The sequence below is a fragment of the Sminthopsis crassicaudata genome, chromosome 3, assembly GCF_048593235.1.
Source record: "Sminthopsis crassicaudata isolate SCR6 chromosome 3, ASM4859323v1, whole genome shotgun sequence".
Classification (NCBI taxonomy): domain Eukaryota; kingdom Metazoa; phylum Chordata; class Mammalia; order Dasyuromorphia; family Dasyuridae; genus Sminthopsis; species Sminthopsis crassicaudata.
The window spans coordinates 392,630,981-392,652,924 of record NC_133619.1 but is presented as its reverse complement, the minus strand read 5'-3'; the positions used below and the strand labels follow the sequence as shown (position 1 = coordinate 392,652,924).

The window sequence follows — 21,944 nt, the reverse complement described above, 5'->3', positions numbered from 1 at the left end:
TCCAGAGTAAACTCCCATTTCTTCTATTACATCACAATTCCTTCTATTAGGCCAATTACAGTTAGTAAAGTATCTAAACCCTTAACTCAAAAACCTAGAGTTCAAGAGTTTTGTTTATTTTTTTGGCTCAGTGGAAAGTCCAAGAACCAGGAAGACCTGAGTTCAATTATTGCTTCAGACACTTCCTAGCTGTGTGACACTTCAGGCACTGTTTGCCTCAGTTTCTTCATCTGTAAAATGAGTTGGAGATGGCAAATCACTCCAGATATTTCTGCCAGAGAAAACCCTAAATGGTTCGTGAAGAGTTAGCTATGACTAAAATGATTGAACAACAATAGAAAAATTAGAGATTGGTTATAGAATTATTTTGCAAATACCCTGTGCCTTCCTAGGACAAGATCTTTGCAAAATGTGTATGTTCCCAATGGGTTATGTGGACAAATGAGATTAGACTAGCCCCATATTATCTAGTTTGCTGGATATTGGAAAGGTCTCTGGCTGATGGATAGAAAAGAACTCTGGTCCTGAGAAATGAATTGTCCTGCAGCATAACTGTAATGGAGAGGGAAGAAGTAGAGATTTTAGACTTCTAAGAGTTGGTAAAGCAACTACTTTTTATGATTTCTGTTACTTACACTCTTGTGTCTGCTTGTGCCATGGGAATCTTTCTGCTTCAAGTGATTTTGGCAGCAGTGAAGTGCCTGCTGAGTTTGAATATCACCCAAATAGGACTGAGAATCATTCAGGATTGTACAAATTCTCCTTCCAGGTCCTTCTCTGACTTGATAAATTATTTTGGTTAGGCATTTTCCTTCACTTTACTTTTTCCCCAACAAGAAAGTCGAGTAGAATCTCACAATCTGGAATCTAGGTCTTTCCTCCAAGATCTGATTCCTTTTTCAGATGGATACCAAGTAGTTTTTAAACACAGGTCTGGATTGGCAATAAGAAGGAGGGCCTGATAGAAAACAGTAATCTGCTTCACCAGAATATTTTGTAAATTCATTAATTCTAGGAAACCATATTATTCATTACTATTATTCATTCAGCCTTAGTCCTTTGCCTGCAGAGCTACAAAATCTTCTTTTGACACCTTTTAATTCTTCCCTGTATATGCCTTTAATGTTCTAAAAGGGATGGGAATAATCATTGTGGATTGTCCCTCCTCTCCCATAAATCATATGTATTTGAGTACATTGATTTATTTAAAGGAAACATATACCTGTGTTTTGCATAGGTTAATTTGTCTACAAAATTTTTAACATATTTATCAAATATTATTATAAGGCTTCTAATTTAAAAAAATACTATCTTATTCACTGAAGAATTCAAACCAGAAGTCATCCAAAAAGCAATGACACACTAATGGTGGATGTGAGTAGGATGCAAGCTATTCTCAATAAAGAATTGCTCAGGGAAAGCAGCATCAAGGATCTCATAATAAAGATGAATGACCAGAAATGCATTATATAGCAAGAATAAGTGATAATCAGTAGGTAACAGTTTATGTGGCTCCAGTCTTTCCTCATTTAAACCCATCTTTCATCTTCACCAAAGTGATTTTCCTAAATTGGAAGTCTAGTCATGTCAATCCCCTTATTCATTAAATTTCAGTAGCTCCCTATTATTTCCAAGATTGAATTTAAACTATTCTCTTAGTCAAAGGTCTTCACAACTTGCCCTCATCCAGCCTTTCCAATCTTAAGTATACATTACCTCCTCCACACACTCTTAGGCCTAAATCCACTTGTCTGCTTGCTCTTCCTAACACATGATACTCTACTTATCCTTTTACTCTGGTTAAAATCCCACCTCAAAATGAAGTCTTTGTTGATCTCCCTTAATTCTAGTGCCTTTCTTCTATTGATTATTTCTAATTTATCTAGGACATAGCATGCCTGTAAAGTTGTCTCCACCACTGGACTGAACTGCTTGGAAGCAGAGATTGGCTTTTTGACTTTGTATCTTTGGTGGTTAGTACAGAGCCTGACATATAGTCAGGGTGTTTATTAATAAATGCTTATTAACTGACTGACTTTCCCTGATGCTTGGATGCTCTCCCTCTTCATCAACTTCCTAGAATTATCAGGTACCTATCACTTTCTTCCCCATGAATAATTTTATATTTATTTTGTCTATATCTATGTTTGTTCCACCTTTACAAGCACATATCCCTTATATATATCCAACACACACTCCTTGAGGGTAATTACTATTTACATTTTGTCCTTGTATTCCCCTAATTCCTAGCAGATAGTAGGAGAACTGATTGATTATTAATTGACTGATAAAATGATAGCACTATTGGTATTCTCACTTAAAGATAACAGAGTTAAAGGACTTTTTATTTTTCTTTTTTAAAAAAACATTCTTGAAGAAAATATTAACCACTCTCTGCTTATATGGAATTTATAACACAGTATTCCAAATATATCAAGATTTCACTTACTGTTTTCCTTCTTTATAAGCCCAACCTCTTTACAATTCATTCCAAGCAATGATAACCTTTTTTATTATTGTACCAGGAGTTTATGTTAAGCACTTTTAGAAATAAATGGACAGTGTGTGAGCATTTGAAAATCTTTTGTTATAGAGTGATTAAAATAATATTTAATTTAACAGGACTTGCCCTTTGAATTATAGCAAAGATGCAAAGTATACTAAAAAAAAAAAATGAACTGTACAAAGAGTTGGGAGATCACCTTTGTGGTACCAGCTTTTTAACTGTATAATCCTGGAGAAATGGCTTCCATTCTTCAGGTCTGTTTCCTATTTAATAAAAAGGAAGGGGACTGAACTAAATGTTCCTTAGAAGATGTCTTCCAGCTATAATAATTAGCTGATTCTATGTTCTGGATGTTTGACAAAAAAAAAAAAAAAAAAAAAAAAATCCAAAAGGCCAATTTTCCAAGAATAGTAAATTAACATTTTTTCAAGTTTTCATTAAAACAAATCTTTGGTGAGGAACTTTTTTTATATTTACTAGCCTATTATGTCTTTTTCTCTAAGACAATCTCAGAAACCTAATGTTTAGCAGAAAGGAAACCTCATGTACTAAACTTCCCACTTGGACAGAATGGATTATGTGTACTTTCTAGCTATTCTGAAAGTTAAAAGATGGATTTATTAAATTGGGGGGAGGTTGTCTTTTTTTTTTTTTTTTTTTTTTTTAACTCCTCTTGCTTCTTGAAGAAAAGGAGTATACTTGGCTTTCCAGTGTTATCCAAAACAATGTTCTTCTGTATAAATGGTTAAAACATAATCTAATTGTTTCTACTATTGGGAACTTGTTAAACAGCTACAATGCTTCTTTTAGGATTAGGATTTAGTCTCTCAGCATTAACTGTGATTATTGGGTCTCTGACTTCACTTGTGGGAAAATGACTAAACTTGCATAATGACAGCCGCAGGACTTTGAAAGCTCACCAAAGGATAAATGCAACCCTTTAGCTAGAATAAAGGCCTATTATGGGTAAGGTATAGAAATCAGTTCGAAATCTTTACAAGTACAGTGATTCTGAGGGTGTGGCTATATTCAATATCAACAACATAATTAGCAAAAATTATTTATTACAAAATAATTTTTGAAAAAAAATTTAGATTAATGTAGAATTTTAGTCTGTGCCACTCACTCTCTAACTTAAGTAGTGCCAGTGGAATAACCCAAAATGAATAACTATTTTTGTCATTCTTTTCAGAGGAACATGGGAAAACTTGAATGAAATTATTCAAAACAAAATAAGCAGAACCAAAAGAATATTGCTTAATCATGTCTGATTCTTTGTAATCCCATTTGTGGTTTTCTTGGCAAAGATACCAGAGTAGTTTGCCATTTCCTTCTCCAGCTTATTTTACAGATGAGGAAACTGAGGCAAAAAAGTTTAAGTGACTTGTCCAAGGAAATATCTGTGGCCAAATTTGAACTCATGAAGATGAGTACTTCCTTACTATGTTGCCACCTACTTGCCAAAGAGAATAGTATATACAATAAAGAAAAACTTTATTTATTTATAAAGAAGGTTGGACTTTGAATAACAGAAAAAACAATGAAAAAATTTCTGGAAAATAAATAATGAAACATACTTCTCCTACAGCAGAAAGATGGGAAAATAAAACCCAAAGTATTGTTGTCATTGTCAGATACCATCTCTATGGTGGATTTTTTTGCTCAATTGTCTTTGTCACAACAGGATTGAAGGTTCAGGCTGAAGAGTACAGAGATGAAAAATGATTGATATAGGGATAAGAGACAACAATAAAACATTAAAATAAAAAAGTCCAGCAGTTCTAATGCTATCTTCTTGCCTAGAGGATAAAACAAAAAAAGTTCCCAGATTGATTTTTTTTTAAATTTAAAGCTTTTTAATTTTAAAATATATGCAGTTTTCAACATTCACACTTGTGTTACAAAATTTCTCCTTCCCTTTCCCCTAGACAGCAAGTGATCTAATATATGTTAAACCTGTGCAATTCTTCTACACATATTTCCACAATTATGCTGCACAAGAAAAATCAGATCAAAAAGGGGAAAAAATGAGAAAGAAAACAAAAAGCAAGCAAACAATAAAAAAGGTGAAAATGCTATGTTGTAATCCATATTTAGTCCCCACAATCCTCTCTCTGGATGCAGATGGCTCTATCACAAGTCTATTGGAAATGGTCTGAATCACCTTGCTGTTGTAAAGAGCCAAATCCATCAAAATTGATCATTGCATAATGTTGTTGTTGCAATGTACAATGTTCTCTTGATTCCACTCCCTTCTCTTAATACTGATTAGTTTTTGCAAATTATTCATCACATGCACTACATTCCAAACAGACTTGCATAATGCACCCATGAAGGAAATCCTTAGGCTACAATTCCAGACAGTCGATATCCAGCCTCTGCTTCCCCTTCAGTGAAGGGGAACCCATTATCTTTTTTTTTTTTTTTTCTGCTGAGGCAGTTGGGGGTTAAGTGACTTTCCCAGGTCACACAGCTAAGAGATGTTAATTTCTGAGATTAAATTTGAACTCAGGTCCTCCTGACTTCAGGACTGGTGCTCTCTATATGCTGCCATGAACCTATTACCTCTTGAACTTTGAGACAGTTCTCATTGTAAACATCAAGTCTAACTTTCTCCGACACTTCCTAATTCTGCCCTATAGGGCTCAACAGAACCAAATAATTAATCCCCAGTTCACAAAATAGCTTTTCACATACTTGGAGACAGCTTTTACAGGCCCAGGCTTTTTTCAGTTGATCCACAAATGTACTCAAGTCTTTCACTAACCTGGAGATTCCTATCAGGACACACTAAGGCTTATTTCCATGATTTTGCAAAGATTATCTCCCTGTGGGGAATAAAATATTCTTCCTTTTCATCTCTTCTTCTTAGATTCCCTATTGGTGTCTTTCCAAAGTGAAGGTCAAGGGCTCCCTCCTATCCTATCCTGACTCTCCAGTTGCTAGTGCCCTCCCCCCAAATCACTTCATTTCTATTTATTTTGTATTTACATTGCTGAATACATGTTGTTCCCCATCCTTCATTCCCCAAAAGAACACAAACTGCCTCTTAACAGAAATTGCTTTCTTTTTATAGTTCCAAGTCTTAACAGAGTACCCAGAATATAGTGGAAATTTTAATAAATGTCTGTTGATTTAATGATTAAAAACTATAACAAAAAATGAATATTTACAAAGTACTTTAAAGTTTGCAAAGTTCACTATTGACATGACCTCACAAAAACCTATTATTCATTTGTTTCAGTCATGTCCAACTCTTCATGACTCCATTTGGAGTTTTCTTGGCAGAGATACTGAAATGGCTTATTTCCTTCTCCAGCCAATTTTACAGATGAGAAACTGAGGCAAAAAAAAAATATATAAATAAAATTAAGTGCCTTGCTAAGGGTAACAAAGTGGTATAACAAAATTAAGTGACTCAGGGTCATATAACTGGTAACTGTCTGAGGCCACATTTGAAATCAGGAAGATGAATCTTCCTGACTCTAGACCCAGCCCATTCTACCCACTATACCACCTGGCTGCCCAATGACAGGTATTATTATTCCTATTTCCATTTAGGAATGATCCTTTTATATCAAAATAAATTTACAGAGAAGGAAACTGAGGCTCAGAGAGTTTAAATAGTTACACAGTTATGGAAAAAACAAAAACTCAAGCCTGAGTATCTACTGATTGCAAGTTCCAACATTTTCCACTATACCAAACTGTGTACTCTTAGTGGACCACAAATCTTAACGCCAAGATCTTTCTTGGAGGCAACTATGTTTCCAAATCCTCAAGTTGCAACAGGAGCCTTGGAGACACTGTTAAGTGGTGAAGTTGGGCATGAATACTACTTCCCAAGGAATGGGTACAGACAAGGTGTCCTGGAGCTCACGAGAATTTTTAGTATGAGCATTTGGCAAACCTATGAATCAGAGCTTTATTGTCTTGTTAATTGTATAAATTTATAAAAGTGATACAGAAAATGTTAACAATAAAGATTAAAGTATGTCCTAAAATTTGCTACAGGCACATTCTCTCCCTTCTTTCCCAGAGTTTATTGTTAATCACTTCCTAGGTCTCCACTGTACAAGCAAGCATGGATGCTGGTGTTCATATTGCCACTAAAAGCTGATACTCCAATGTCTCAGAAATCTGTAAAATTAGCTTTCATTGATCCTCCATTGGGCATTCCTTTTCCCAAATCCTCTAGATATTCATCATGAAGTAGGCTAAGGAATTGGTGGAACTCATTATTGACTTTCTGAGACCTTTTTTTTTAAGTGAATCTGTTTGTGTGTGGTATGATTGGCATGTTTATTTTACCTAAAGTCTAAAGCACTACTATGAAATGATATTAATCATCATGCCAGAGCTAAGAGGTTAGGCAGGAGACAGCTGTTATTGTTATTAACCCTATAATGAAGCTGATGATTACTGCTCAGAAGGCTGGAGAAGCTTTTCCCCATGTTTTAATTAGCTAATGATATGAGTAAAAGCTAGAACCCAGGTCTTGCAGATTTTCTATATCAGTCATTTCTATTGCTAAGGAATTTTCACCCTAGGGTAAAATAACTGGCTGAGTTAAAAGTAGGCCAGTTGGTTGTTCATCCATAAAATGAAGGAAGTAGACAAAATGACCTCTGAGATCCCGAGATCCCTACATTCCTACAAAGAGTGGATCTCTTATCTATGATCTATGATCATAAAAGGAAAAAATGTGGATTTTTTTTTAAACCAGAGTAATTCTGAAAATAAACTTTTTTAATATGCTCACAAAGGACAGAAAAGTCTATTGGGTTTTTAGAATAAGAATATAGAGCTAGCTGGAAGGTACCTAGAAGGTCCACACTCCTCATTTGACAGATATGCAACTGAGGTCAGTCAACTGAGGTCAAGAAACTTATCTAAGATTGCAGTTGGGTATACAGCCTTATGATTTTCTCTGTGTATTAAACTCCTAGTGTGGTAATTCCTTCCACCAAAACAAATTAGGAATTCTCTGCAGTTTTCTTAGAGAACTTCTTAGAGAACTATCTGGAACTTTATGGCCCAAGGTTAAACAGTCAGTGTGTCTCAGAACTCTGAGACTCACTTTTTTTTATATATTTTAATAGTTTTTATTTACCAGATATTGGCATGGGTAATTTTACAACATTGACAACTGCTAAACCTTTTGTTCTAATTTTTCCCTTCCTCTCCTCCCTCCCCCGCCCAGATGGCAGGTTGGCCAATAAATGTTAAATATGTTAGAGTATAAATTAAATACAATATATGTATACATGTGAGACTCACTTTCAATTCATTATGCCAGCTGAGTCTACTATTCTTTGTATGAACATAAATAAGCCTGGACAAACATACCACATCTGAAAATGGTATTGACATAAATACCTTGAAGAGCACTATATCAAAGTCTTATTTTTTTAACATCATGCTTTTAATAAATAACATCTTTTTTAATGAGGTAAATTTTCCTATTTCAGCTTTATTTGGTTATTGCCTAATTGCATTAAATTGATTCCAGCAACAAATTTGGTTCCAACAACAGGAAAAAGTTCAACTCTGTGAACATTAAGTGTCTACAATATGCAAAGTGTGTTTGTGTTGCAAAGGTCAAAAAATCTTTTAAAATAATTTTAAAGCACTTAGAATAGAAAAATGAAATATTTGTAGTTTTTTTTTTCTTTCAGACTTAACTATTCAAACTATCATATTACATAAAAGTCCTGATATCCTAAGCACTGTGTGATCTTGATGTTAGAAGTCTAAAATATTTCATACTAGTCTAGCTCATAAGTACAACTCTTCATGAATTACTTTGTGGTTTTCCTGGCAGAGATACAGGAGTATCTTTGTAGGGATGTAGGGATCTGAGAGGTCATCTTCTCTATTTCCTTCATTTTTTGGATGAAAAACCAACTGGCTGCCTTCTTCCTCGGGAAGTTATTTTGCTCTGGGGTGAAAATTCTTTAGGAATAAAAATTACTCCAATATAGTAAGTCTTTGAGACCTGTATTCCAACTTTTACTCATATCATTAGCTAATTATGAAACATGGGAAAAGTTTTTTGATACTTCAGTTCATTGTATTTACAGATAAGAAAATGGAGGCAAATAGGGTTAAGTGACTTGCCTAGGGTCACATAGCTTATGAATGTCTGAGGGTAGATTCGAACTCAGAAACATGACTTCTTGATTGCAGGAATTGTACTCTATCTATCCTTTGAGCCACCTAGCTATCCAAATTCCTTGGTCACTCATTAATTAGCTGGAGTGGAGGGATAAAGATTTTATTGTATTTCTTTTAAGGATGGACAGTCTAAAGATCATTGAGAAACAAGGAAGATGGTACTCAGGAAGGAGATTACAACTGAGAAAAATTCCTGGACTTAAAACTTTCAATCAAGAAAAATGCAGGACCTCATTTGGAAGGAAAAGGATATGCCCTGAGCTTACCAAACTTTCTAAAAAGGGAAAAAGTGGGAAGCCAGTTCATGCTGTTTCTATTAGAGAGTCTTTGTAAATCTTAGGGAGAAGAAAATGCCAGAGGGAAATCAGAATCTCATGGTTCAGGATGCCTTTGTAGAACACATTTCAATCTGATGTGTCACTATGATGATACATTCTACTTCTCTATGATTTATGGTATGTAGAAGACAAATTGCAAGACTTGACCTGACATGAATACTAGAATTAAATCTGCCACTTATCTAATGCCAATGCAAACGTCACACATAATTGCCTTTGCTGATGACGGGTCAAGTTCCACTTTCCCTTTGGGTATTCTAGCTTCAGAGTGTTGCTTCCAATGAAGAGCCCCAGCAGAGCTCAGAGTTGAAGGTAACAGGAAATCATGAAAAGTGAATACTGAGCATGAGGGTTATTCTGCTAAACTACAAAGTCATGTATTATTGTTGCTGGTCCTTCCTTTTTGAAGAGCACACCAACACATCAGGAAGGTGAATTTGTGCTTTGTAAGTGAATTGGATTTCAATGAAGGGAGGCAAAGGGACCAGTCTTACTTTCTCCTCCACAATTGTCTGGGTCTGGTAGTGAGATATTATAGAGCAGGATAATTAGAGATGGCCCAAGATGTAGTGGGAATGTATGTGTGTTTGTGTGTGTTTGCCATGAATTACATGGAGTTTGGAAGCATGGGGTGGGGGAGGGGAAGGAGGTGTGTCATTCCTTTCAGTTCTATAATTTGCTTTTTATCTGTTTCTATCAAATTGGTGATGTCATACAGTCTCAGCTTTCCAGAAAAATGAGATCCTTTGATATCAGCAAAATAATTTTTTCTATTAAAAAAACATAACACTAGTACTAAAATCTTAAGTGACAGTTCTTTTAGAATAAAATAAATCTAGGGAATCAGACAAGATAAAGTTTAATTCGATTTTATTTTCCACTTTTAACATTTTTCAAATTATACATCATGCAGTCTGCCAGTGTATCCATACATCTTGAATAGCATCTTAGGACCTAAAAGATAAACAAAACTCATCCATGAGGCAGGGAATGGTTATTTTCTGATCTTCTGTTAGATTTAATATATTAGAGCATCATTATTTGATGCAGATGATCATTTTCCCCCTTGTACCACCAAAAAGTCTTTCCACATTTTTTCCTAAAATGAAAGCTATTGTACAGATACATAGAGCCCAGAGAATACACATCTGCAGTACACATTACACACTTTACAAACTAGACATGTATAATTCTACAGAATGCCACATTCCCCCTTTATCTGCCCACATTGAAAAGTATTTAAAATTGATACATAATTTTTTTTTATGAGTAAGAGAAATTTTATGGATTGTGGCTTCCTTCTATGGTTATTTGGCCCCCATCCAATACAATTTTAATCTCCAAATTGTTAACACTAGGTGAAGTAATTAGAGATTAAGAAGACTCTTATAAAATGACTGAAATATCCAGATTAAGAATATAAAAAGTAATTCTTTTCCTCCTCATCTCTGAAGTAGTTCCCCAAAATGTTTTCACTTTAGATTTTTGAGTATCTATTATCTTCACACAAATGGAATCCAAAAATGGCAATCTGAATTTTCAGTTGTTTTCATTTTCCTAATAGGAAAAAAAGAGTTTCATTCTTATCTCCACAGTATACTTATTTATCCTATCCTTGAAGAGAGACTACATTCAGTAATCATTTAGGGTTTTTTTTGTTTTTGTTTTTGTTTTTTGGAAGCAGAGGAAAGCCCACTAGCCATCTTAATCTATTCTAGGTAGACTTCCTCTCCTCACTTGTCCTCCTAAATTTCCATATATCCTAGTGGATTCCCCTCACACACACACTCAATTTAGCATATATTTACCTTTAAAAGCTTTTAATAGTCCTCCTTTCTTAGGCTACTAAGCATTCCATCATTCAACAAAACTAAAATAATAAATAGTAATTTGAAGAAATACATTTGTACAGAATTCTATAGTAACTGAGCAGCTAAACACATTTGGCATTAACAAGATTTTTCCCCAACCATAAATCTTCAAGTCTAAAATGACACTCTTCTAATTTAGCAAACAATTGTCCTGTATGTTAGGTTTTTCATTTGAAAGTAGATTGTATTTATTTAAACTACTTGACTATCCCCTTCTAACACCAAAAACTCTCAAGAAATGGAATGAATTATAAAATTATTCACAGGAAAAAAAGAAGAGGAGCATATTAGCATAAAACTGTATAAAACCTCAAAAGACAACTGTAAAATCCAAAGAGCAGAGATGTGGTTTACATTTGTGTACAAATTTAAAGCAGCAAAATACAAAATATTCAAGCAAATTCTGAAATTTAAAACCAAGATGCTTCCTTCAATAAGAAGGAAATAAAACTCGCAGAGCATTTGCTACTAACGCTAGTAAGACAAGTTATTACATAAATTGTTTAATGCACAAGGCCTAGATTTAAATGTGAAATTTAATCAATTTGCTTTCAGCATTTCAGAAACACAAAGTTATCTTAGTGTCACAATGTAAAAGTTAGTTTGGAGGTCTCATAAAATATAAACTAGGTGAACTGACTGGCTGATCAGCAACTAGCAGAATTATCTTCATGAAATGTCAAAACCAACTTTTCTTGTGAATAAAATAGCTTTGTGGGTTCTCCTTTTAATATCAAACAACTATTGCATTCATGTATTGATGAAGAAAACATTTTTAATGGAAGTAGCTTCATCACTTCCCTAGGCCTGCATTTTTTCAAATTAAAAAAAAATTAATGGATTCATAATGTATACTAAAAAACAATTGAGACTCCAAATTACTGGCCTCTGCCCATTTTCACAAAATTAGTGCATGAAAAATAATACAACATATATCATGTACAATGACATTATGGCAATTCATTAATTGGCATTCTTCTCTAGGACTGATGTTTTAGGGTAGAAAAATCAGAGGCAACTTGGTACCTTGTTGCTAATACACATTTTAGCCACATGTAACTAAGTGATAAGGCGGCAATTTACCCTAGACTGGCCCCTTTTAGAAAACTGTAAATGTCAGGCTGACAGTTTCTTTTTTCTAGAAGTGTGTACCTTCAAGAAAACATGAAGGAAATGGGAGGAAATGAACCAATGCAAAGTGATGAACTTTATTAAATAAATAACAGAGTTGTCTATCTCCCAACTTACTCTTTCCTCTCACTCCCCTGTCCCCATCAAAAAAAATTTTTCCCGCAGCATTTACCCAATAAGTAAAGGAAGCATATAGAAGATGTTAGGCTAGACAGTCTTTAAGGAAAAAAAGCTTGGGTATATCTAAGCTAAATAGTTGGAGGGATGGGTTAAATACAAGGTTTGAAGCCAATCCACAATCTTTCAGCTTGTTCTCTAGATGCTTATACATATGTCTACAACTAGACATATGCAGAAACATACATCTAGCTGTTCCTAACCATCTGCCTACACACACCAACACTGATGGCATCAATTTTATTCTACTGGTGGTTGTAGCCAGGAATAACAAGGTTGATTTGCAAAGCTTGTGCCTGACAGCATAAGCATAATACCTTGTTCCAGGTCTATTTTAACTATTACTGGCTGGTACAAACATACCCTAAATTGGATCACATACAAAACACAATAGCTAATTGTTGAATTTAGTAGCAAATTTGTCACAAAATTTTGCAGCAAGATTAACATGTGTGCACGCGCACGCAGTGGGAGGAAAAGAGAAGAGCAGAATAGGTTAATGAAACTTTGACTGTTTGGCCAAGTTTCATTTTAATCTATACATATGGAATTAAGGGTTTATAGATGTGAATCCAAGACAGCAACAAGCACTTAGAAACTTTGCCTTCTCTAAACCCCATTTATACAAATTTCTTCCATTGTCATTTACTAAGATAGAAATGTCAAATCTATCTGGTAGCAAAAGAAAAAACTACCAAAAAGAACCCTGGACAAAATAAATGAATTAGGACAACAGAATACCTATACAAAACTACACATTTACAGTCAGCTATGAAGATTTTCAGAATTTTAATCTTTCTTTTCCAACTTCTTGTGATGTTCCCGAATTTGTTCAAGAACATCTTCTCAAAATCTTCCTTAAAGAGAGCAGGAATCTTTTAATTCCATTTCTCTGTATAACAGATTATGGGGAAAGGCCTAGGGGGCTGGGGAACAAAATTTTCCATTTCCATTGGTCAGATTTTGTAGCATTTTAAATACTTTTGATGGACTGACAGATGAACCAGACTGGTCATTCCATTAGGAGGGGCCATTCACTTCAGGTACAATTGCAAGCAGATCAGACATGAATGCTATGACTTTTCATTTACATAGATGTGTTTGTGTGACCAAAATCTAGATCTCTACTAACAGATGGCTTTTTTTTTTAATTTTGAATAAATTGGCTTTATCTTTTAACAAGTACCATACCAAAGGGTTTATTATACAGATCCAAAGATTTCACCAAGATATTAAAAATGCCTCTTTGGGGAAATTCATTTCCGAAAAGTGTTCAGAATTAAAATTTTAAACCATATAGCAGCACATTTTTTTCATCCCCTAAAAATATAAAGTAATATGTTTATTATACAGGAAACCAGACAGTCATGATGGAACACAATCACCTGCCTTATCTGGCGCTTGGCTATTGCAGTGTTACCTCAGATACAGAGAAGTGGGATTTACAGGCATGAGAGTACTGCTGAAAGGTTTGGTGCCAGCAAAAAAGCCCATAAATAAGGTAGCCAGCGCCAAGAGTCAGTGGTAGAGATTCTAAGTAGTGAACCTTCTGCTGTCATCTAGGTGGAGATGGTAAATACATTGTTCAGGTTTCTGAGGGAAGGATGAGTCCAAATACACTTCTGTACACATAGAGATTCTACACAGTTCAAAATACCTGAAATTGATGTACTGCAGATGGCTGGAGGAAGCGTGTATAAAAGAAAATGGAGATCATGTGGGAGAAAAAAGGAATTGGTGAATAAATGCAGTCTTTGACATGCTAAGTGAAGTCACATCTGCAAAGAAGAAGCAAAAAAGAAAAAAGTAAACATGGTGAAAAGATGACTTTAAATTTTTTTTTTCTAAATTCTTCATGCTTAGGTACCTCCCCCCACTCCCCAAGGCAAGTGGGAGAAGAAAAAAAATACTTGTCCCACTCAACACATTCAATTTTAACATATTTTCCCTAAAAACCCATTTGTTTTTGCTTTTATGTAACACTTTTTGCATAAATTTCCTTGATAACTTATAATAAGTATGATAATAACAACATTGTAGAGTTGCTAGCAGCCCTCAATACACCATTATCTCCCATGTCCAAGCAGGCTATGAGACACTGAATCCCAGAGGGAGGTGAAAGAACTTGGAAGAATTCATAGCTGGATGCTGCAATGGACACTTGTTTCTAAAATGCCTCAGAGCCACCAAAAAAAAAAAAAAAAAAAAAAAAAAAAAAAAAGCCAGAATTCAGCACAGATCAGCAAATGTTCAATATAAAACTCAATATAAAGAAATTCAAGGTTGTGAGGGACAAAAAGGCATTTTAGGAATAGTATAGTTTACCAACTCAAGAAAAAAATTTTGCTTTTTTCATTTCTCATTCTATCATAGAGTACAAATATGTTGAGATCACGTGATTGTTTGATTTAAAACATTTTTGAAAGACATGATCATTGGACAATTCTAAATTAAACACTACTTAATGTAAACAAAACCAACAAAAAACAAGCAGACACAGAACAAGACGTGTAGTACAGCGTAACAGAGAAACAGCTGAAATCAGAAAGTCCTAGAGTCAAGTCTTAATTCTGACATATGTTGGCTGTGTGACTTTGGACAAATCACAACATCACTGTGTCTTGGCAACTCTAAAATACTCTAGGTTACAGAACATCGACAACTTTTCTTGAGAGAGGGAACTCCTCATTGGAAGATCCTCTTACTGATGAAATCAGAGACCTGATCCAAAAACAAAATCCCAAAATGAATCTTTATATATAACCTTTCTGGAAACTTGTTCCTTTTAGAGCAAAATTCAATGAATCAATAGCAAACAAACAAACTCAAAAATTGTGTGGAATGGAGAGATAAAGTGAAGAACTTACAGGAATGTTTAAATTCTTTTTCTGTATTTTTTTTAAATTTCTATGTCTCTGTGACCTGCATAAGTACGGTGTGTATTATTTACTTAAAACTTTACATATATTTACTTAAACAGAAATGATGGCATTTATCCTTGTTCAATGTTATCAATATTTAGATTATTAAATGTCATCAGCTCAGTAATCTGAAGTTTGAAGGTCTGACTGATGATTCCTCTCTGAATCAGGGAAACAAAGCATCCTGTTGTAATCTGCCTTTGGCACCAATGTTTAACATTTAATGGGGAGAAGGCACATATTTCTCAATGCTCCCCAATTTATGATGTAATCCTTTGTAACAGAACCTTCTATTCCAATCTCTCCAAATAGCAACAACCAATTAGATGCCTCCCCCTCCCCTTCTCAATGCTCTCTTCACTATGATGTAATCTCTTGTATAAAAGCTATGTATCTTTATTACTTCTTTAGCCCTCCTACCAGGAGCTCTCTCTTTCTTATCTCGTGATGGGATGGCTCATCCTCCTGAGGTTTTTCAATAAACAACTTTTTTGCCTTCTACTGAGTGATCTCTGAGTAGTCATTTTGGGTAAGGGTCTTCTACATCCCTCACAGCATGAACAGAATACTAATAGTTATTGAATAATATCCTTTTTGAGCTGAGATCCAATAAATCCAAGAATGTTTTTTGAATTGAACCCCCATTTTTCTTCTCCTTATAAGTTCATTCTTCCCATCAAATTATCACAGAATTAATTGTATGTCATAGTAGCTAAATAAAGCTATTTTCCTGCTTGCTTAAGGGTGGGGAGGTGTTGGGAACATACCATAAATTTCAGGATTACAGCCCACACAATGATACATGACCTGCCTCTGTTTACACAGCAGGTATTAGACACACAAACCCAATACAAGTTGCTTCAATAACTTCAGCAGACCATGAAGAGGCATTATTTTCACTGTGAAGGCCCTTTCATTTGAATCCCTTTCTCCTTTGCTCCTGCTCCTCTTATCCATACCAAGAAAACCAACTTGCAAGATTCAACAAGTTTTAGCTATTATTATTTTTTTACTTTTTTGGAATTGTAGCTTAGCACCACAAAGGAGAAACACACATCCAAAAGTGGCTAATAGTGAACTGGTTCAGAGTGATCCCTACACACTTTTAAAAACAGGATCACCTCCTTTTTCCTCAATTATGTGGAGCAAAAGTACCTCTGCCTGGAAGAAGGGAACTGGACCAGAAAATCTATTATGGTGTCTCTACCTCACGGTAGTAATGACACAGATTTGGAAGGAAATGAAAAGATTTATTTTTAAAGGGTGGGAAGGGTAAAGAAAGTAATTTTATACATGTTTTGCAAGAAGGACTTGTGAAAGATTTCCCCCAGACTCTGGGTACTCTGGGTACTGTAATTACTGTAGATTAATCTTAGTCCAAACTGTATGAGTTTTATCTTTCCTTTTACTCCACCCTACTGAATTCAATATTCACTTTATAAAAGCTACCAATTGGGTTTTACTTCCGCCACTGTTGAATTTAAGTAGATTTATCCCATTGGAATAATTACTACCCATCTGTCGGGGTAATCTTCTCTGAAGGAACAATTTACTCATTATTTATTTGTGACTGTGAGAAAGATGAAGAATTTCTAAATAAATGCATGAATATTAAAATGGAAGTAGGCTGAGCTATTATACTGTAGATGAGATTAGAAATTAACCTTCTTCTAAGAGAGTTATTCCTTTAAAAAAAATCCGCATGGTAAAATAGAAAGAGCACTGGCTGGACCAGGCAGCAGACATGGATTCAAACCCCTTCCCATCCTCACCCCCATACTAGCTGTGTGACCATGGATATTAAACTTCTCTGAGCCTCAGTTCCCTTATCTGTAAAATGAGGATGTTGACCATGACTCTAGAAGACCAATGATGAATCATGCTTCCCACCTCGATAGAAGAGAAGATCTAGATGTGCACAATAAGACATCTATTTTCAGATGTGACCATTTTGTTGAATTATTTTGTTTGACTAAACTTATTTGTTATGATAGAGGGCTTTTTGGGGGGAGATGAAAGATTCTTATGGGAAAGTGGAGCATATTAATATCCCACCAAAAAGAGAATTAATGAACCCTCTAAAATACATAGAATAGGAAAAAAAAAAAGTTGAGAAAAGAGACCTAGGCAAGTGAAAATTTTAGAACTACTGTTAAATTCATTATATATTTTAAAAGATCTAAAATGCTTGTAACAGATTTGTGGTTTCATATACAATTCTTTTTTTTTCTGTTCTTCATACATGGAAGTGAGGGTGTTTGTTGACATTTGTCAAGCTCATAATAAAAAAGAAAATGGTATTTTAAAAATAAAATGAATATTCTATGTTAATTTTGTTCATAGAAAATCCTTTCAATTTCATGCCACTGAAAGAGCTTATTTCATTTTTGTGATCACATTTATCTCTTGTTTAATTAAGAATTTAACTAACTAAAAAGGCTACCTTATTTGATTTTCTTCTGATTTTTTTAAGGATATGACCCTTAATATTCAAATCAAGTAACCATTTTGAATTTACTATGGCATAGGATATAAGCTGCTGGTCTAAATCTAATTTCAACCAGACTGCTTTCTTGTTTAAATAGCAACTCTTATTAAAGGAGAAGTTGTCTTACCTAAGTAATTTATATTTTGCAATTTTTTTGAACCCTGTATTATTGAAACTGTTTCTGATTCTTTCTTGTTGACTGCTTCACTGAGCTATTTTTCTGTTTTTACTACTATCAAGTTTAATTATTGCTATTTTATAATGTAATGTGAGGTCTCTAAATACTATCCATGCTTCACTTTTATGTTTTTTATTGTTCCCTTGACATTTTAGTATTTTTGTTTCTCCAAATAAATTTTATCATTTTCTCTGCTCACCTTGGTAATGTAATTGGTATAACACTAAATCTTAAATTAATTTCTGTAGTATAATCATTTTTATTATATCGAAATGGCATAGTTATGAGCACTAAATATTATGGTTTCTTAAGTCATTACTTAAGGAGTGTTTTTATAATTGAAGGAAACTTGTGTGGGAAAATTTAAAGAGTTCTTGAGTGGGATGACCTGGATAAATTTCTCTTCAATATTTATTACCTATGTTACCACAAATAGGTCAATTAAGCTTCCTATATCTCATTCTCCTCATTCCTAAAATGGAAGCACTAGATCAGATTGCCTTTGAGGTTTCAGTCCATGTCTCAATGTGTGATTCTATGATTAAATGGCCTCTGAGGCCCCTTCCAAATATATAACTATGATCCCTGAATCAATGCTACCCATATTTTTCTTTTACTACAGAAACATTCTCTTCATTCATCTTTCTTAATGCTTACTTGCTCCTTTTTCATTCTAGTGTAACTATATATACTTCAAGCTCAAAATCATAGAATCATCTTTGACTCTTCCCTTTCCCTCATTTTCAAATCCCTCATTCAGTCAGCCACCAAGTCCAAACAGTCTATTTTCTCCATTATCTCTAAAATCTTTCCTCTTCAGGTACACAACCACTAATCCCATCTAGACTCATTCTTGCAATATTTGAGAAAGCCTTAGACACATAGGAGCATAGAGGGAAAACTTTAGAAGGAATTTCAAAGGCCAGCAACTCCAAACCCCTTTCATTTTAAAGATGGGTACACTACAACTCAGCTAGGTTAACCGATTCCCCAAAGTCACAAAGGTAGTAAGCATGAGTTGTAAAGCCTCCGATTGCAAAGTTAAGGCTTTTTCTGTTGTACAATCTCTACTTTCAGTCTCTTTCTACAAGTGTCTTACCCACTATCATAATGCTTTCCATAGCACTGTATTTTGATCAGTTCATTTTCTTGTTTAAAAATTATCAATGACTCCCTATTGTCTTCTGAATAAAAACCAAGCTGCTGAGTCTAGTTTTTAATGTCTCCCAAAGTCTCTCCAAACTGCTTTTCTAGTTTTCTCTCATATAATTGATGCCTTTGACAAAACAGATTGTTCGTTTCTTTAAAGCATTTAAACTTTTGCTGTCTTCAATCTTCTCTTATGCCTAGAATATATTTTCTTCTTTTTTTCTTGCTGATTCTTCTAATCCCTCTTAATTCTAACATCTTCCTTCTATTGATTATTAACTATTTATTTACTATATAGCTTGTTGGTATGTAGCTATTTGCATGTTTTCTCTTTCACTATATTTTGAGCTCCTCAATGGTAAGAACTTTTTTTTTTGCCTTTCTTTGTATCCTCACAGTGTCTTAATAAATGTTTCCTTCCTGACTAGCTGTGTGACCCCAGACAAATCATTTAGCTTTCTCTCAATCTTAGTTTCTTCATCTGTAAAATGAAACTTATAATAGCATCTATTTCACAGGATTGTTGTGAAGCTCAAATGATAGCATGTGTTTAAGTGCCTTAAACTTTAATCACAGAAGTCACAAGATCCAGTATAAATGGCAAAAGACAGATTGAACCCAAATATCCTTTAACAAGAGAATAAATACAGGAAGAAAGGTTAAGAAAAAGAAAAGTAGATTAATGATAGATGGAGGTTGAGAATGAGATGCTGGAATAGCTGGAGCGAGCTTCTCTTTTTTATGAAAGATGATCAATCAGGGAGATTTTCTCTTTGATAAGTTGAGAACCCATATAAATGAGTGTCTCATAAAATTCTGGAATTCTTTCCTGTGAAGGAAATTCAGAGTCTAATCCATCTTTAAATAGAGGTTTCCTCCAAGAGTTGTCTCAACAAGTAAGGGGTCATTCAGTCTCCAGATGAGGATTTCTACTAACTAGGAAATCACTAAGTTTTGAGGCAAAGTTTTTGGATTTTTGCTTTTGAATAGTTCTGTTTAAAAGTTTTCATTATGTAAAGGCAAATCTGCCTTTCTAAAACCTCCACTCATTACTGCTAATGTTGCCCTCTGAGTGGCAAAACAAATCTAATGCTTCTTTCACATGACAGCCCTTCAAATACTTAGACTCCAATATGGATACTCAAAGTTTTGTCTTCTCCAAGTTCAATATCAGTTTTCACCAAACTCTCATATGGTGTATCTTCTTAGGTATATATAAAATGAAACAAGACAGCAACAACCCTAGACTATTTTTTGTCAGGAAGTCTTCCCTCTTATTACCACTGATCAAACTTCAGGGTTCTTTACTTACTTGCTTCTCTTTATTTCTTATTTTACTTCCTTTACTTTTCTCTTTACTTGCTTTTTTCCTGTCTTGCCAAATTTTGCTTAAAACTTAAGAGCAAGGATAAAATCTTTAAAACTAAACAAGAGAAGCTTTATTTTCCTAATAACCCAAGAAACTGAGACAGAAAACTCTTTTCTGGGATAGAGGACAGAAACTATGTTTCATAGAACCATGAAGAAAATAATTTGGGAAAGGGAAAATTGAGTTTAGGGAACTAGACAAAAAAAATCCAGAACCAAAGAGGCGATCTCCAAAGACTTTATCTTAAAATGGATGGAGTTAGACTCCTATAATTATTCTTTAATTTGTCTGTCTATATATAATATATATCCCCAAGAAGCTTAACAGTGTAATAAAGTACTTTTGAGTGTTCTGTCTGGCTGAAGTGTAATGTGACTGGAAATTCAACACTGGGCAAAGATACTGAAGAAATAAGAGTCAAAGACTTCAATCTCTGAGATATCAATATAGCCTTGGAAAGAAGCTGCATAGCCTAAAAATGGCAGTGGAAAAGAACAATGACAATTGCATGTTTTTCTTGTCATAGTCCTTCATTTTATGACAACATATAAGAAATTCCCCAGAAAAGTAATGACTTTAATATAGCCATGTTCTGCTGTTACCTCTCTTCCTTCTCCTCTTTATCTACATCTTTCATTGGGTCTTTTGTAACTTCTTTTCCATGGTTAACAAACTCTTCTCAGAAATTTCAATAGATCTGGAATAGAAAATGTCATCTGCATGCCAAGGAAGAACCATGGAGATTGAATGTAAATTGAAGGATATTATTTTTATCTTTTCTATTTTTTTTCTTTCTTGTGGTTTTTTTCTTTGTTTTGATTTTTCTTTCATAAATTGACTAACATGGAAATTAATAATTTTTAAATGATTGTATATGTATTTTAGATTGCTTGGTATCTTAAGGAGAAGGAAGGGAATAAAGAGAGGGAGAAAAAATTTGAACTCAAAATCTTACAAAAACAAATTTTGAAAAGCTTTATTTACATAATTGAAAAAATAAAATACTATTAAGGAGAGGGGGGAAGAAAAAAGACCTCACATCCTCACATAAGATATATGATATAATACCTGAATTGTGCTTTAAAGAAAGTTAGGTGTACTGAGAGATAAAGCTGAGTAGGTTAGCACTCCACACAGGGAAGGACGCTTCTACAAAGGTAGAGAGGCAGAAGATAATTTACTTTCTATGATCAGAAACTTTTTTCCATTGTCTATTTATTTTCCTATTACTTTGCTTTTGATTCTTTGTTAAAGTAGGGATCTATTTTCAGGTTGGAGGGTGCATTGTCCCAAGCTTCATGGGTTTTGTGCAGCTGTTTTCAGAGACTCTTCCAGGGGATCTGATCACAAGCCTTTTTTTTCCTACCCTGGAACCGTTAGTTCTATTGTAGCTATAAGATCTAGTGTGCTAAAGTAACAGAGTCCTGTTTTGCTCGTTCTGGGACCAGAGCTGGGGCTGGGCCTGCACTGGCATGCCATGCACCAGGACTGCATGCTGGACTCCCACTCTGGTTGTCACAGACCTTTTCTGCTGACCTTCTAGGTTGCCTGCAGCTAGAAAATGCTCTAATTCATCTTTTTAGGTGTTCTGATACTATACAATTTGTGTGAGTCATTATTTAAAGGAATTTGGAATGGT

At 34.4% G+C, this 21,944-nt stretch overlaps 1 protein-coding gene across 1 annotated transcript in view; it reads right to left on the bottom strand.

Moving 5' to 3' along the window:
- Window positions 1–13,871: 13,871 nt before the first annotated feature.
- The window catches only part of KIF5C (kinesin family member 5C), a 187,677-nt gene continuing 179,604 nt past the window's right edge, over window positions 13,872–21,944 (bottom strand). The window contains 1 exon segment of the mRNA XM_074302183.1: window positions 13,872–13,978. The gene's annotated coding sequence lies outside the window, so the exon portion shown is untranslated.